Raw genomic sequence first — 18,236 nt, forward strand, 5'->3', positions numbered from 1 at the left:
ACAATGAACTACAATTGCCTTGTTCACCAAATTCAATTGATATGACTCCGTTGAGCAGGTATGGATGCTGTCGGATGACAGATCCCCATCCACAAACTACCGTCACGTAATTTATGGGAACCGTGTTTCCTATGCGTTGATATCTGATACCACGTATCTCCGGATACCTACGAAGAACATGTCCAGTCCATGACATGCAGAATCGCTGCTGCACTGCATTTCAAAGGTAAACAGCTAGTCATAAATTTTGGCTCATCAATGTAAATAATCACGATTTGTTATTATACCTGTAATTTACTCAGCTACAGATGTGCCTGTATGATTATCGTAAAATTTATTGTCGCTTTCCGAAAAATCATGATTCTTTTTTTCGATGCAAGAGTTTGGTGGAGGGTTAGGAAAAAAGCTGACAGGACTCTTAACTCAATACTGCTACACTTCTAGTCTGCCGCCTTAGTGGGTTGCACTAACAATGCTACTCGATGGCTGGTTCTTTCGTATTGTATTCACCAGACTTGTAAAATCAGGAACCTTAATTTCTGGAAAACTTTTGAGAAGCGCATCGTACTAGAGCAGCATGTGTTAAATCTAAATATTTACTGCAGTCGTGAGAAACATGAGCTCCCACTGGGAATCTGCTTCCCTTGTATGTGATGCTTCTCGTCAAGCAGTTTCCCGAGAAAGTCCACAAGCGCACGCTCATGGGAGCACTTTTGACACACTTCACCATTTACATATGAGTCCGTTCACCGAACTTTCGAGATGCAGATTTCAATGTCTTTGCCCCACTAATGTTTGTATTCGAAAGTACAGTCCTTTCACAAACCTGTATCTTTTACGCGAAGAGAAACTTGGGGTTAATTGTAAGTTAGATGTAGGATTTCAAAGTTCTTATTTAGTAAACAACCGTGTGATTTTACGACGAGATGTTGAAGATTACTTTTAAGATCAAAATATTCGTTTACCTCTGAAAACGCTCAATGTGTCGTCCAGTGGATGCACGAAAAACATCCAGACAATATTGCTGGTGTTTGTTTTACGGGCATTAGGCCGTGTTCCAAGGCTTAATTATCCGCCTAACGTTTCGTCTTCCAATGCTGGAGACACCATTGGAGACTTTAAACGGACTCAGAAAGCAGTTACAGTCTCAAACTAGCTCAGCAAACTGAGCTGACTATATGTATCCTAGCAACGGTCGGTCGTGACGTCTCAGACCACCACTTAAGATCGCGGAGTCGCGCCGACGTATGTTATGGAGCTTGTAATGAAGAAGAGTTTGCGCTTTTTGATTTATTCAACACTAAGGCACACAACTCGTCTTATTTCAATCCTGCCTTTTTGCTGTTAAAGTTGCTTTTGTGTTCTTTAATTTCTCTGGTCTCTCTGCGCATCCTAGCACAGTAATGATTAGATCTTGCTAAAACCATATTGTCAAAGAAACGAATTTGACAGTTCCCTGATCCCAGTGCTACTGCTGATTTATTCGTCTTGCACAGGTGACAAGCAGAAGACACCTGTTTCCTAAGACGGGTGTTAATGTGTGTGTTTTTTTTTTTGTAGTTTCAATGTACACATGGCCCGAAGTGAAAGGGATATTACATACTCCCGCTGTGGCAAGCGGAAATCAACAAAAGAAGCGATAATTTGAACGCTGCAAAGGACCTACGCCCGTTCTTGCCACAGCAGGAGCTACAAAATTCCTTGCACTTGCTCTCAGGTGTACATATGAATTACAAAAAGCACTAACACTCGCCTCAAGGAACACAATTCGAAATGTCGCTAGGCCAAGGTGGCTAAATCAGCAGTAGCAGATCGCGTTCTGGGACCAGGGAACCACCAGATTAGTTTCTGTGGAACCGTGATTTTAGCAAGATCTAATCATTACTGTGCTAGGATGTACAGACAGGCCACTTAAGTTCTAAAGCACAAAAATGACTTTAACAGAAAAGAAGAAGGACTGAAATTAGATAAATTGTGTGCCTAAATAAAGCAAGTAACGCCAACTTTTCTCCACTACAAGCTCCATAACGTACGTCGGCGGGACTCTGCAATCTTCGGCAGCGGTCTAATGACGTCAAGAACCGACCGTTGCGTGGGTACGTATAAACAGTTCGACCTGCTGAACTCGTTTGAGACTGTAACTGCTTTTTGAATTGTTAAAACCTTTGATGATGTCTCCAGCAGCGGAAGACTAAACATTAGGCAGAGAATTGTGTCTTGGACCACGGCCTAATGCCCATAAAACAAATATCAACAGTAACGCAAGTACCAGCGATGAAAGCCTGCATTCTATGACCCAGACTATAATCAGACTCATGCCACATTTTTGCGAGGATGTGGAGTTTCTGCATTCACTGTCGATATGTGGCGCAGGCGTCGCAGTTCCCCTAAGAGGTTGGAAGAGGCGGCGTAGTGTTGGAGTCTTCCACAAATTTCCACAAAAGCATCGCGTACTACGAGATCGGGCAACCTTGCAGCCCATGGTACAAATGGAAGGTCCGCACACCTCTTACGCTGTAGGTGATGCAGTGTCGTTCACATGACGAAATCTACGCTGCACAGTCGTATCTGAATTACACCTGCTGAACAAAGAACACAAAACGCCTTTTGTTGCTGTGTCATCGCCATGTCAACTCGAAACACACTAGGGAACGGACGAGAGAGGGGGTAGCGGCGTCAAGGAGACCTCTGGCAACCACATTAACCAGAAGCTTACAATTGGTGCCAAGTCAAACTTCCAGCTTCAAAGCGCGGTTTAAAAACCACCAAACTTTCTATCTTTCTTCATTTTGAAGACATCATAGCCTTGCAAAAAATATGCTGCATGCCAAAATGTCTTAGGATGGAAACAAATAACTGGCCCCACCACTTGCAGAGAAATATAGAAACATTGGCCAAACATTTTGTCTGCTTCCATAGCTGAAGGTCAGGTTGACTGCCTTGTGGAGGACCCGGGTTTGATTCCCAGTACTGTCAGGATTTTTCTTTGGTGAGAGGGCTGGAATAGGGTGCATTCAGTCTTGTTATGCCAACTGAGGAGATACGTGAACTAGTAGTAGCGAATGACGACAGCCAGGAGAGTGGTGAACTGATACCATGCCTGTCCATATCGCATCCAGTGACGCCATTGGCAGAGGGTGACATGGCGGTGGGTCGTTACCGATAGGCCCAACAGCACAAGAATTTAGAATTCAAGCCTCTGCTGGAAACGGAAGAGGAATTAAAGTTTTACAAATGTTGACCCAAATATTTGGGTCAACATTTGTAAAACTCTAATTACTCTCTCTCAAACCTCATCGTATGGGAAGAGAGGGAGAGTTTTATTTTTAGCGAATCAAAATTTACGAAGCAAATAAGTATTTTTTATTCATCCGTAACCATTTTCCACGCAAAAATGAGAACATGGATTTTCCTGAATTACAGCGCCAACTACCAAGAATCAAAACAAATGTTTAAAACAAAATGTACGTACTTTTTTATGTAGAATCTGATTCTGCAATAAAAAATGGAGGGTACCATTTGAAATTTTAAAGTTGCCTCCCGCCCCACCCCCAAAGGGCTTGGGTGGCGGGCTAATTTTAGCACCAGCAGATGTCCCTCTCGAACATAATCAACTTTGGATTCTACACATGTTTACGTGTGAAGCTTATTTTTCGAGTTATTCTGGTTTGTCAACTTAAAATTTACACCCTGTATACTGCCATCGGATCAGAACGATCGTCGTGTTTCCAGTTGGGCTATTTTTTCTGCGGCAGCGTATGAATTTGAAAAATTTGTGGAAAAATTTTAGATGAAATTTCCTTATACAAGGGAAATTTCCTTCTTTACAACTTTTCTGACAAGCAATGGTTGAACACTATTTACTGAACAGCTGAATCATAAATAATTAACTCCTAGACTATTTTTTCTCCTTTATTGTCATTTCCATTCCCCATCAGGGGTTCCTAGACAGACTACATATAACATAACTTATATTACAATTTCAATTTAAAGTAATTGTGAAAGCAGAGAAACTCTACTACTGTGGTGGGGTTTGAAAAAAAAAACCATTGTCTTTCTCCACAAATGAAGAAATGAAGCCAAACTAACATTAATGACAATAATGCCATCTGCAGACCTGCAGACTCCAGAGATTGTAAAAGTAATCAACCGAAATGGTCAAGTACAAATTATGCGCCATCTGAAGGCAACGTCGAGAAACACATCGACTGGGGGGTGTGAAACCTCACCACAGTAACGAAAGGTTAATCAGGATATTGTAATAGAAAGAATTAAACTGACGAATAAGAAAACGGGCACCGTGTTTAACATTTACAAGAAAATGATGAAAGAAGTGCTGAGGAGCTACGAATACAAAGTGTAGGAAAAAAAAGGGACAGCGGTAAGCAGTTATGAGGATACGCATCTGATACTATCGTGTGAAAGTGAGAGCCGACAAATGTATGCAGGAGACGACAGGTTACGGAATTTAGTAGGATCCTTAGCGTCTGATAGCGAGCTTCAGATAAGGCGAAAGACAAAGGGGCGTGCGAGGAAAGCGCCAGTTGCAGCCGGGTCGTTAGCCCGCGCGGCCACCGGGCCTCAAGGTCACGGACAGGTTTACAAACGGACGACACAATTCGCGCGAGCGCGCCACACACAGCATGCGTCGCGGCGGAGCCTCCAGCGGCAAAGCAGAGGGCGAGGAAATCCCCTCGCACAGCGCATGCTTCGCGGAACGCATGCTGGGAAGCACTCTTCGAGTGGCTGCCAACTTTGAAGACTGTCATTGGTTTAAGTAGTTTAGAAAGTAGAAAACTTCTGGAGAGTGGTGAAAAAAAGGAAATATAAAATACGTTGCTGGATATTCGATTCGCCTAATGTTTAGCTTCACTACAAACACGTTTCGCTATTGTGACGTCGTCAACTGTTTCTCCTATTATTTAATATCTACCGAGTATTGCGCTGCTGCTTATTTATCCTTCCTCAGCCGGCGTTTGTTTTTATGTGCGGAGGTTCTATAGAACTGTTGTTGTTGTTGTGGTCTTCAATCCAGATACTGGCTTGATGCAGCTCTCCATGCTACTCTATCCTGTACAAGCCTCTTCATCTCCCAGTACCTACTGCAACCTACATCCTTCTGAAACTGTTTAGTGTATTCATCTCTTGGTCTCCCTCTGCGATTTTTACCCTCCACGCTGCCCTCCAATAATAAATTGGTGATCCCTTGATGCCTCAGAATATGCCCTACCAACCGATCCCTTCTTCTAGTCAAATTGTGCCACAAATTTCTCTTCTCCCCAATTCTATTCATTACCTCCTAATTAGTTATGTGATCTACCCATCTAATCTTCAGAATTCTTCTGTAGCACCACATTTCGAAAGCTTCTATTCTCTTCTTGTCTAAACTATTTATCATCCATGTTTCACTTCCATACATGGCTATTCTCCATACAAATACTTCCAGAAACGACTTCCTGACACTTAAATCAATACTCGATGTTAACAAATTTCTCTACTTCAAAAACGCTTTCTTTATATCCTCTCTACTTCGACCATCATCAGTTATTTTGCTCCCCAAATAGCAATACTCGTTTACTACTTTAAGCGTCTCATTTCCTAATCTAATTCACGCAACATCACCCGATTTAATTCGAGTACATTCCATTATTGCCGGCCGGAGTGGCCGTGCGGTTAAAGGCGCTGCAGTCTGGAACCGCAAGACCGCTACGGTCGCAGGTTCGAATCCTGCCTCGGGCATGGATGTTTGTGATGTCCTTAGGTTAGTTAGGTTTAACTAGTTCTAAGTTCTAGGGGACTAATGACCTCAGCAGTTGAGTCCCATAGTGCTCAGAGCCATTTGAACCACATTCCAATATCCTCGTTTTGTTTTTGTTGATGTTCATCTTATATCCTCCTTTCAAGACCTTGTCCATTCCGTTCCGCTGCTCTTCAAGGTCCTTTGCTGTCTCTGACAGAATTACAATGTCATCGGCGAGACTCAAAGTTTTTATTTCTTCTCCGTGGATTTTAATTCCTACTCCGAACTTTTGTTTGCTTCACTCCTTGCTCAATATACAGATTGAATAACTACGGGGAGAGGCTACAACCCTGTCTCACTCCCTTCCCAACCATTGCTTCCCTTTCATGTCTCTCGACTCTTATAACCGCCACCTGGTATCTGTACCAATTGTAAATAGCCTTTCGCTCCCTGTATTTTACCCCTGCCACCTTCAGAGTTTGAAAGAGAGTATTCCAGTCAACAGTGTCAAAAGCTTTCTCTAAGTCTACAAATGCTAGAAACGTAGGTTTGCCTTTCCTTACTCTATTTTCTAAGATAAGTCGTAGAGTCAGTATTGCCTCACCTGTTCCAACATTTCTTCGGAATCCAAACTGATCTTCCCCGAGGTCGGCTTCTACCAGTTTTCCATTCGTCTGTAAAGAATTCGTATTAGTATTTTGCAGTAGTTGCTTATTAAACTGATAGTTCGGTAATTTTCACATTTGTCAGCATCTGCTTTCTTTGGGATTATTATATTCTTCTTGAAGTCTGAGGGTATTTCGCCTGTCTGATACATCTTGCTCACCAGATGGTAGAGTTTTGTCAGGACTGGCTCTCCCAAGGCTGTCAGTAGTTGTTTCGACTTAGGTCTTTCAGTGCTCTGTCAAACTCTTCACGCAGTATCATATCTCCCATTTCATCTTCATCTACATTCTCTTCCATTTCTATAATATTGTCCTGAAGAACGTCGCCTTTGTATAGGCCCTCTATATACTCCTTCCACCTTTCTGCTTTTCCTTCTTTGCTGTATTAGATTAAATAAAACGTTGTACACCAATGAGATGAAGCATGACGACCACTGTCCGCCACGATATTGCTGCCGCCAGATGACGATGAGGACACGTGATGCGGTAACGAAAGTAGGTGGTGGTTATAACTGAAGTACAACAACTCAGGGAGGTCCAGTGTTATTATCGTACGGTAGCGAAACTTGGTAGATACGCTAATGCGTTATTGAGGATCCGATTTACTCTGAAAAAAAGTAGTTCCAGTTGGGGCCACCAGGTGCAAATCTGGCACTGTACATTGTTTGTATGACGGTATGACATCCACGCTGTCACTTGACAAGCCGTAACGTGAGTGAACATGTGGCTGTCGAGAAGGGAGACCATGCGCTGCTAGTGAAACTGTTCTACGTGAATGGCAGCAATTATAGTGCTGCATTGAGAGAGTATAGCCGACTGTAAGGTCTGGGGAGTAGCCCAATATCATCCAGTGGTTTAAAGAAGATGATAACGAAATTCGAAAACGCGGCTGAGCTAGATGTGGCACCTGGAAGAGGAAAGCGTCCTATCCCAGTGCAAGTTATTGACGAGGTCGGTGTTGCTGGATTCTGACCATGCAGCAGAGCTCCGGGTCGCGCTAGGGCTCGTGCAGTGTGACGAGAATTGTCCATCCTAAGGTCAAAAGTACGGAAAGTTTTGCGGTCTATTTTAAACTGGTGCCCTTACAAAATCGGTTTCTCCCACGGATCGAAGCTGATGACACGTGACTGGGCATTTCTATGGAGTGACGAGGGACATTTCCCACTACAGTGTGCAGTGAATACACAGAACTGCCGAATTTCGAGTACTGTTAAACAGCTTGTTGGGCATGAAGAGCCACTGCAATAGACGTATGTGACTGTGTGGTGTGGATTCACAAGCATCTTTATTCTCGGTTCGTTCTTCGTCGCCGCGCGGAGTGGCCGCGTGGTTTGAGGCCCATGTCACTGACTGCGCGGCCCCTCCCGTCGGAGGTTCGAGTCCTCCCTCGGGCATGGATGTGTGTGTTGTTATTAGCGTAAGTTAGTTTGATTAGTACGTAAGTCTAGAGACCGAAGACCTAAGCAGTTTGGTCCCTTAGCAATTCACACACATTTGAAAGTTCGTTCTTTCTCGACGAGAATACACCCAGACGGCCTGTCAAGTGTACCGTGACGTCAGCACGTTATCAAGAACTCCTCGAATAGCATGTGATTCCTGCTTTTGAATTGCGCAACTGTGTGAAAACACTTTTCATGCAATATGGGGCAATACCTCATGTCGCTCGCCCATTGAAAGATCTGCTTAATAAAACTTTCCACGAACGTGTTATCTTCAGAGATTTTCCAGATGCATAGCATGCAAGATCATTTGATCTGAATCTATGTGACTTTTGGTTCTTGGGATATCTAAAGCAATTCGATTAACAGGAACACATTCGGTCTGCACCTGATCTGAATGCCAGTATACAGGAACACGTTGCTCAGATTGGATCGGAACTGCTGTGAGAAACTGTTGATCACGTTTTATGGATGCAGCATCTCGTAGATGTCTTCAGCGCTCATATTGAACAAATTGTATAAGCGGCTGTTGATAATAAAACCAACATGTATGATTCAAAATGGTTCAAATGGCTCTGAGCACTATGGCACTTAACATCTGAGGTCGTCAGTCCCCTAGAACTCAGAACTACTGAAATCTAACTAACCTAAGGACATCACACACATCCATGCCTGAGGCAGGATTCGAACCTGCGACCGTAGCGGTCGTGCGGTTCAAGACTGAAGCGCCTAGAACCACTCGGGCACACAGGCCGGCCAACATTTATGCCTTTCTCATTTGTTTAATCTTTTCTACCCATGTCCCGTTCCTAATCCACTATATATGGAAACGTTTCTGTACGTCTTTCTTGTATTCACAGCCACAGATGATAATGTTTGAAATATCTACACGAAGAATCTCTGCATCAGTCAGAAGCGAAAACGAAAAAAAAGTGTGTTTACCGGAGATGATATTTGACAAATAATGTTCGAGTTTCTGTTTGAATCACAAATGATTGTGAGTGAGACATTGCCTTGGATATCATTTAGTAAAGTTGTTTGCAGGACACAAGCAGCAAAAAATATATTAGATTTCTGTTGTAGCCAACATGCTGGTAATTTTCAAGAAGTTAGGCTGTTCGATGAATCTGAAGGTTTTCTTTTTAACAAGGATCTTGATTTTTTTCCCCGAAAATTTGAGTGATATCAGTCAAGAACAAGACATAACTATGAAAAGACGGTATCAGGGCAGATGAAATACCAATATGATGCGAGAATCCTTTTGGTTCCTTCACTGAACCGTACAACGGGCAGTTCATAGGGAAAGAAATGTATTAGACTTTTTAAGAAGAGAAACAGGAAATTATCAACGCACACATAACTCATAAGTGTATTATGTGTTTACACTTTTAAAATTTATAATGTCTTTGTTTATATTGAAAAATTAAATTATTTTTCATTCAAATTAGCTATGTGATGTTAAATTCTCAATTTACAACGAAGTCAGATTGTGACATAACTGTACGCGTTAGAATAAAAAAATAAGTCAGATATGGAATCAGTGCTCAACAATCCATGAAATTAAACTGCTGTTTAACAAAAAGCATTCAAAAATATTTTGTCTTGGGCTGTGTACCTAGTTTATGGATTCCACAACAATGTCTGTCGATTTTGACTACTCTTACCACGCCCATGGACCTTGCCGTTGGTGGGGAGGCTTGCGTGCCTCAGCGATACAAATAGCCGTACCGTAGGTGCAACCACAACGGAGGGGTATCTGTTGAGAGGCCAGACAAACGTGTGGTTCCTGAAGAGGGGCAGCAGCCTTTTCAGTAGCTGCAAGGGCAACAATCTGGATGATTGACTGATCTGGCCTTGTAACACTAACCAAAACGGCCTTGCTGTGCTGGTACTGCGAACGGCTGAAAGCAAGAGGAAACTACGGCCGTATTTTTTTCCGAGGGCATGCAGCTTTACTGTATGGTTAAATGATGATGGCGTCCTCTTGGGTAAAATATTCCGGAGGTAAAATAGTCCCCCATTCGGATCTCCGGGCGGGGACTACTCAAGAGGATGTCGTTATCAGGAGAAAGAAAACTGGCGTTCCACGGATCGGAGCGTGGAATGTCACATCCCTTAATCGGGCAGGTAGGTTAGAAAATTTAAAATGGGAAATGGATAGGTTAAAGTTAGATATAGTGGGAATTAGTGAAGATCGATGGCAGGAGGAAGAAGACTTCTGGTCAGGTGACTACAGGGTTATAAACACAAATTCAGCCGGCCGCGGTGGTCTAGCGGTTCTAGGCGCGCAGTCCGGAACCGCGCGACTGCTACGGTCGCAGGTTCGAATCCTGCCTCGGGCATGGATGTGTGTGATGTCCTTAGGTTAGTTAGGTTTAAGTAGTTCTAAGTTCTAGGGGACTGATGACCACAGATGTTAAGTCCCATAGTGCTCAGAGCCATTTGAACCATTTTTGAACACAAATTCAAATAGGGGTAAGGCAGGAGTAGGTTTAATAATGAATGGGAAAATAGGAATGCGGGTAAGCTACTACAAACAGCATAGTGAACGCATTATTGTGGCCAAGATAGATACGAAGCCCACGCCTACTACAGTAGTACAAGTTTATATGCCAACTAGCTCTGCAGATGACGAAGAAATTGAATGAAACGTATGATGAAATAAAAGAAATTATTCAGATAGTGAAGAGTGACGAAAATTTAATAGTCATGGGTGACTGGAATTCGGTAGTAGGAAAAGGGAGAGAAGGAAACGTAGTAGGTGAATATGGATTGGGGCTAAGAAATGTAAGAGGGAGCCGCCTGGTAGAATTTTGCACAGAGCACAACTTAATCATAGCTAACACTTGGTTCAAGAATCATAAAAGAAGGCTGTATACATGGAAGAAGCCTGGAGATATTGACAAGTTTCAGATAGATTATCTAATGGTAAGACAGAGATTTAGGAACCAGGTTTTAAATTGTAAGACATTTCCAGGGGCAGATGTGGACTCTGACCACAATCTATTGGTTATGACCTATAGATTAAAACTGAAGAAACTGCAAAAAGGTGGGAATTTAAGGAGATGGGACCTAGATAAACTGAAAGAACCAGAGATTGTACAGAATTTCAGGGAGAGCATAAGGGAACAATTGACAGGAATGGGGGAAAGAAATACAGTAGAAGAAGAATGGGTAGCTTTGAGGGATGAAGTAGTGAAGGTAGCAGAGGATCAAGTAGGTAAAAAGACGAGGGCTAGTAGAAACCCTTGGGTAACAGAAGATATATTGAATTTAATTGATGAAAGGAGAAAATATAAAAATGCAGTAAATGAAGCAGGCAAAAAGGAATACAAACGTCTCAAAAATGAGATCGACAGGAAGTGCAAAATGGCTAAGTAGGGATGGCTAGAGGACAAATGTAAGGATGTAGAGGCTTATCTCACTACGGGTAAAAGAGATACTGCCTACAGGAAAATTAAAGAGACCTTTGGAAATAAGAGAACCACTTGCATGAACATCAAGAGCTCAGATGGAAACCCAATTCTAAGCAAAGAAGGGAAAGCAGAAAGGTGGAAGGAGTATATAGAGGGTCTATACAAGGGCGATGTACTTCAGGACAATATTATGGAAATGGGAGAGGATGTAGATGAAGATGAAATGGGAGATACGATACTGTGTGAAGAGTTTGACGGAGCACTGAAAGACCTGAGTCGAAACAAGGCCCCCGGAGTAGACAACATTCCATTGGAACTACTGACGGCCTTGGGAGAGCCAGTCCTGACAAAACTCTACCATCTGGTGAGCAAGATGTATGAGACAGGCGAAATACCCTCAGACTTCAAGAAGAATATAATAATTACAATCCCAAAGAAAGCAGGTGTTGACAGATGTGAAAATTACCGAACTATCAGTTTAATAAGTCACAGCTGCAAAATACTAACGCGAATTCTTTACAGACGAATGGAAAAACTAGTAGAAGCCGACCTCGGGGAAGATCAGTTTGGATTCCGTAGAAATGTTGGAACACGTGAGGCAATACTGACCCTACGACTCATCTTAGAAGCTAGATTAAGGAAGGGCAAACCTACGTTTCTAGCATTTGTAGACTTAGAGAAAGCTTTTGACACTGTTGACTGGAATACTCTCTTTCAAACTCTGAAGGTGGCAGGGGTAAAATACAGGTCGAACTGATGATGGTCGAAGTAGAGAGGATATAAAATGTAGACTGGCAATGGCAAGGAAAGCGTTTCTGAAGAAGAGAAATTGTTTAACATCGAGTATAGATTTAAATGTCAGGAAGTCATTTCTGAAAGTATTTGTATGGAGTGTAGCCATGTATGGAAGTGAAACATGGACGATAAATAGTTTGGACAAGAAGAGAATAGAAGCTTTTGAAATGTGGTGCTACAGAAGAATGCTGAAGATTAGATGGGTAGATCACATAACAAATGAGGAAGTATTGAATAGGATTGTGGAGAAGAGAAGTTTGTGGCACAACTTGACTAGAAGAAGGGAGCGGTTGGTAGGACATGTTTTGAGGCATCAAGGGATCACCAATTTAGTATTGGAGGGTAGCGTGGAGGGTGAAAATCGTAGAGGGAGACCAAGAGATGAATACACTAAGCAGATTCAGAAGGATGTAGGTTGCAGTAGGTACTGGGAGATGAAGAGGCTTGTACAGGATAGAGTAGCATGGAGAGCTGCATCAAACCAGTCTCAGGACTGAAGACCACAACAACAACAATTATGCCCATCCCTACACAAAGCGGTGCTAAGTGTGTTTTATCGTCACATTACTTTATTTCAGTTAGTAACTCGTCTGATTATCAGTTTTGATTGAAACTGCTCGAGGGCTTCCATAGTCACAACTGTTTCTACCAGCAACCCCTTTCTCACCCAGATTCCCACATCTAGAAGTATTTCATCCACCCTATACAGTCATATAAGTATAAGCAGCCGTTTGGTTCGTCTGGGTAGTCAGTTGCTCAACAGTTGCGCGTCTATTGGTGCTTACACAACTCAGCAGTCGCCGTTCAGCCCTGTCATCTACGGCTCACGGTGTACCACAGTTGCCTCGGTTTTGGATAACGCCATTTTGCCATGCACGGTACATCTTAACCGCGGCGGACCGCGAACAGTTTATAAACTTAGACGTTTCTCAAATGATTCCAACCTTGGCCCGGAAGCCAATAATCATGCCCTTTTGGGCCTCAGATAAACTGCTCCGTTGCCTCATTACAACGACTGCACTGTTTCCCGCTTCCCCCCCCCCCCCCCCCCCCTCCCCTGACACCCTTTATATACCCTCCATTGCTAGTGCTGCCATCTGTCGGATGCGAGTGGTTATTGCACGTTGACATCGAACATAGATGGCCGTGACATTAATGTGACTGTACCGTGTATAGTATATAAAGCTTCAACATTACTATAATCTTTATATATTGTACAACACAACGTAAAGAGTACAGGCAGGATTAACTTTGATTATCTGTTGTTTAAAAAAAAAAAAAACAAACAAACTAAAGTTTACACATTGTCGCTAAATTACTAGATAAATGCCGTACAAATGTTGTAAATTTACAAATTCGCGCCACTGTACAGCAAATTAATTTCTTCATTCGTATATAATTGCATATTGTAGTTCTACAAAGTGATACAGTACCGGAAATCAGCATAAAGGCACAGTTCCTATGAAAGTAATACACAATGCTTCAAGCATGCGGGTATCGAATTTATTATGAAAGTAGTAAGCACATATAAGACATAAACAGTCATGAGAGAATTATGTAGTTTCTTTCATATCACGAGTAACAGAATAAGGCAATTGTACTTCCTTACCCGTTGCTCTGTTTTCATATCGCGCCAGTTGTCATATTGAAATCCATCCCGACAGTCTAAATTAAACTTCTTCTCTTCATTGAAGAACACTTTAACCCGTTTTCAAGCCCATGAGATACATTTTTCAGCAAGCTCCAGTCTAGCTTGTTTATATTTTGGTGTTGGAGCAGGTTTCTGCGGTCGTTTCTTGAATGAAAGATGTTTTCTGTGACAAAATTTGTCGTACACGTCTGGCAGTTGCTGGCAACTGTAAATCAGACAAGTTGAGAAGAATAACGGTTTGTGCCCCCTTGCTTTGCGCAAAAGTAACTATCTTCAACTTTGCCCACATTTTCCGTTCTTTCCATATCATGCAAGAATCTAACGAAATTACAAATAACTGTAGTTGAACGATTCAAGTTCTTGGTGATTTGACGATCAGAGAGTCCTGTCTCCTTCTAGGCACCGATTTTGCCTTTTCATTACATGATAACTGTTTTCCGTATGGCTATTTCACAGTCGTAGTTTCCTCCATCACCCCACAGGGCCGACTACACTTATACTGAGTTCCAACCTCTACCACCTGAATCGTTGATGTCTCTGTACTGTTGACATCGAATGCGATACCATTTGATTGCATTTGTCAGTATACTGGATCTCATACTGTTGCATATACACTGTGCGCAACTATTCCAACCGACAAAGTCAATTTTCCTACAAACATCCGTGCCTTTACACCGTTTTCCACTACTGTGTGCTTACACATGGAATAGAACCACATGGAAAAGAATGCTACTTGAGAGCTACAGCAGTATTTATAAAAAAGTGATAATTAATTTAGAGAGACCCGCTTCAGTTGTATTAATATTTATTTAAACCACGACCGGTTTCGAGATCTTAAAATTCTATCTTCAGGGGTATGAAATTTTAGTATTTGGTAATACGTAACATGCGGTCGGGTCAGTCAGTGCAGGAGTTCCAGTCCATGCATGTTAATGGAAACCGTCTGCTGCCGGGCAGCCACACGGTACGAACGCCAACCAGTAGAGGTATTACCAAATACCAAGATTTCATACAACTGAAGAAGGGATTTTAAAATCTCGGAACTGGTTGTGTTTTAAATAAATATTAATACAACTGAAGCGGATCTCTCTAAATTAATTATTATGCATCTCAGATGTCGACGTCCTACGTACCGAATCTTGTGTTATAAAAAAGTGATACTGCATGACTCAACTTTTAGTAGCAGAAACGTTTCAGGTGTGGATTACTCAGATACCTGCAATTTTGGCCAGCTTTCAATTAAAGCATTGAATTATGTTGTGATAAATAAACAGACACCCTCTGGATCACAACTTTGTATTGCTGACTGCCGGTTTTTATCCGTATTGCAGATCATCTTCACGTCCGGCGCCGCAAAGCGCAGTTTTGTCAACAGCTGTACTGTGTTTCAAAGAACTGTTGACAAACTGCACCTTGCGGCGCCAGACGTGAAGATCATCTGTAATGCAAATTAAAACCGATAGTCGGTAAGTAAAAAGTTATGAGCCACAGGGTGTTTGTTTATTTAAATAACAAAAGGGTCACGGTTACTAAGAGATGGAGTCAGTTATAAATTATATTATGTTTACTCCAATGGAAATGACTGTTAAGACTTCATTAACGTAAGACTACTGACCTACCCTATATCAATACAGTAGGTGTTGAAATGTTGCACTGGCAGCAAGGTCTCCAGATCTCTCGTCCACTTGAAACATCTGGTAATGGTTTGTGGAAGGACTAGCACATCATCGCTCATCAGCCAGTGCGGTTAATAACCTCTGGCACAGAACTGAAATAACACGGTTTGAAGTACCCGGTGACAGTTGAAGTCGATGGTTACACTGGTTAAAGTCACATTTGGTGCGACAGGTGGAGGCTTTGTGTAATAAATTTCGCAGCCTGTTTACTCTCGAATCTATTTATGTTTTATTCCTGCAATGCAGAGCAAGTAAAATTTTGTTTACTATCCTTCCTTGTGATGCGATTCTAATGACCAGCAGTGTGTTAGCTTAGTCGACGTGAGTGGTCTCTCCACAGCATTGTAAGTACTCGTATATTTTATTACGTTGCTCGTCCGTGTATAAAATTGTAGAAGTGTTTCCTGGAGCTGTAATTGAAGTTAGAAGGTGCGGTCAGGTACACAGTAGTCAATACTGTTATACAGAATGAGACCACTTTACAACGCAACGTAGACTGACAACCACGATCTCCGTTTCACAGTTCTACAAATAAGACAAGTGCTTGGAGACATTCTAGTACACTTTATAAGGACACGGCGAGGTAGAAAAGACGCGGCGTAGTTGGGATTTCTAGTGAAAAGGCCTCAGCGGCTTTCTGTGTAGGTGACTCGATGCAGAAGTGGGGGAGACACACCTCGTCGCTTTCTTAAGACGCAGGCACTAAATGGTCCAACACCGACTGGCTAAGAACTCCAGTGGTAAATTGATTACCCGGTAGGACCTACAGAGGAAGAGAATCTGAAGAGAGTGATACAGGACGGAACTTGTAGGGAATGCGACCACACAGGATTAGAGAAAGTCGTCAGCGCAAACAAGGGAACGGAAAAACTGCAGCAGAAGCGAGTCCGCGTACTCGTGGAAAACCGATTAGTCTATAAAAATATTTAAGAAACCATATATCTGAGCGATTGAGTTCGAAAATGAAACTTTCGCTCTGCCGTGGAATTGGCTACTTTCATCGTGGTGGTCCGGATCACCAGCAAGCATACGGAATAAGGTGGACAATACACAGTCGCAGTTACACAGTGCAACTGATTTAATTCGGCGACCTGTTTCGGACTTCAATCAGCCTTTTTCAAGCTACAATTAACGTTACAGTCTCGGGAAAATCTATGCTTGAAGTACAAAACCGGTCGTTGAGTAAATGGAACGTTCCATGTCAAAGTGTCAGTGATACTAAAACTAACTCCATGGCCAGGCACTGAGTACCGAACGTATTGGATAAGGCATGGAGGGGTATGTGGTTAGCATTGCACTCTCCCAGCCGTTGCCGGCAGCTCAGTTCGCCGCAAGAGGCTATATGTATCCCGTTTCAGTAGTCCCACCAAGGAAAAATCCCTGATCGTCCCGGAAATTGAACCCGGCTCCTCCACGTCACAGCCAGATAAGCCGAACGCTTATCTACAGGGACTGATACCACAAAGAACGTCGAATCGCTCTAGCAGGCATACAGAGATGTGTTGAGTATACTGCCCATACGCCTCTACTCAACTGTTTGATTTCAAACGTCGAAACCCATTTTCGTGGGTGTTCATAGGACATGCCGCAATAGTGACAGTTCCCTTTTTGCCTCAGTAGAATACATAAATTATATTTATGTCTTGTGGATAGCTCTGACGAGTGCATGTGCGTTGCAGTATTTTATGAATGAGAATGATTGAAGAAGGGACAGTAAAACATGATAGCAGTGATAACCAAACCATTCCCAATAGCATCAACGGGACCAAATGGAAGGGAAAGACCATTGTCAACAGTTTCTCTCACTAGAAGACTCGAAAGATATTTTAGACCTACAGTAAAACACTGGCGCGCAATTTTATCGATGCTACCCATTTTCCCCTTGCCGGAAAAATCGTAGTTACAAAAACTTCTTGAATCAATTCGTTTTGAACTGCTCCCCTCAAGGTCGAGTGCCAACGTGTTAGTCAACGCGGCGTGGTACCGTGCTATAGCTCACAGAGTGAGCGTATGACAACGTTCATATAGTAATTAATTTATTTATCGTGCTCCGAAGATCATATCACAAAGGAGAACCTCCAAGGATATGAAACGAGACATAGCATATATATTAACAAGAGACTAAGATATCATAGAAACGTAATCTGTATACTGTATACACAATAATCACTTTACTGTTAATGATATTGACGCTTATGCCATCTAAATTTAATCGAGTGAATTAGACAGAAATCTGCTACTTTAAACAGGTGAGCACCGATACTGAGAATATACTCAAGTAACGCTGTACTATGTATGAAGGCATTTTTTTATGCTATGAGGATGGGCTATACCCGAAACGTGTCAAATATAATTTTTTAACAACAAGGATCTATTGTTTTTGGGTGACCCATTACGGCAGTATATAAGAACTGCTAACAACTCCTTTTCCTGAGATTAGTTCCGGGTTCTTTTTACGTTGTTATAGTTCACCTGTCGCTACTTAGAAAACTATGAATTTGATGATAAAGGAAATTATCCGGTTTCTCATCGTTCTCGGAGACTGCGACCCAGAACCTGTTCGGCCACGTATGCAACCATTGTAATTTCCGCGCTCGATTTCAGCGCACTCTTCTGGTACTCCATTAGCGGTTTCCAGCTAGAGCGGATCATTAACAGTTTCATTTTAAAATGGCTGTTTTTGCAGTATGTCTAGACTTCCAAAGGCCATGAGATCTCGCATTAAAACCATTTCCTGCTGCTACGAAGACCGTTGGCAATTCTTTATAAGCAGGCTGAATCACTCCAGTAATTCCATCATATAGGAAGTATAGCAAGATTAATCTTTTTAAAAAGAAATATTACATTTCTTGTT

General features: G+C 42.3%; 1 protein-coding gene across 1 annotated transcript in view; it reads right to left on the reverse strand.

Annotated features, from left to right (window-relative positions):
- Positions 1–18,236, reverse strand: part of LOC124612629 — a 607,586-nt gene that overhangs the window by 205,226 nt on the left and 384,124 nt on the right. The gene's annotated exons all lie outside the window — the stretch shown is intronic.

The sequence above is a fragment of the Schistocerca americana genome, chromosome 4 (genome assembly GCF_021461395.2).
Source record: "Schistocerca americana isolate TAMUIC-IGC-003095 chromosome 4, iqSchAmer2.1, whole genome shotgun sequence".
Taxonomy (NCBI): domain Eukaryota; kingdom Metazoa; phylum Arthropoda; class Insecta; order Orthoptera; family Acrididae; genus Schistocerca; species Schistocerca americana.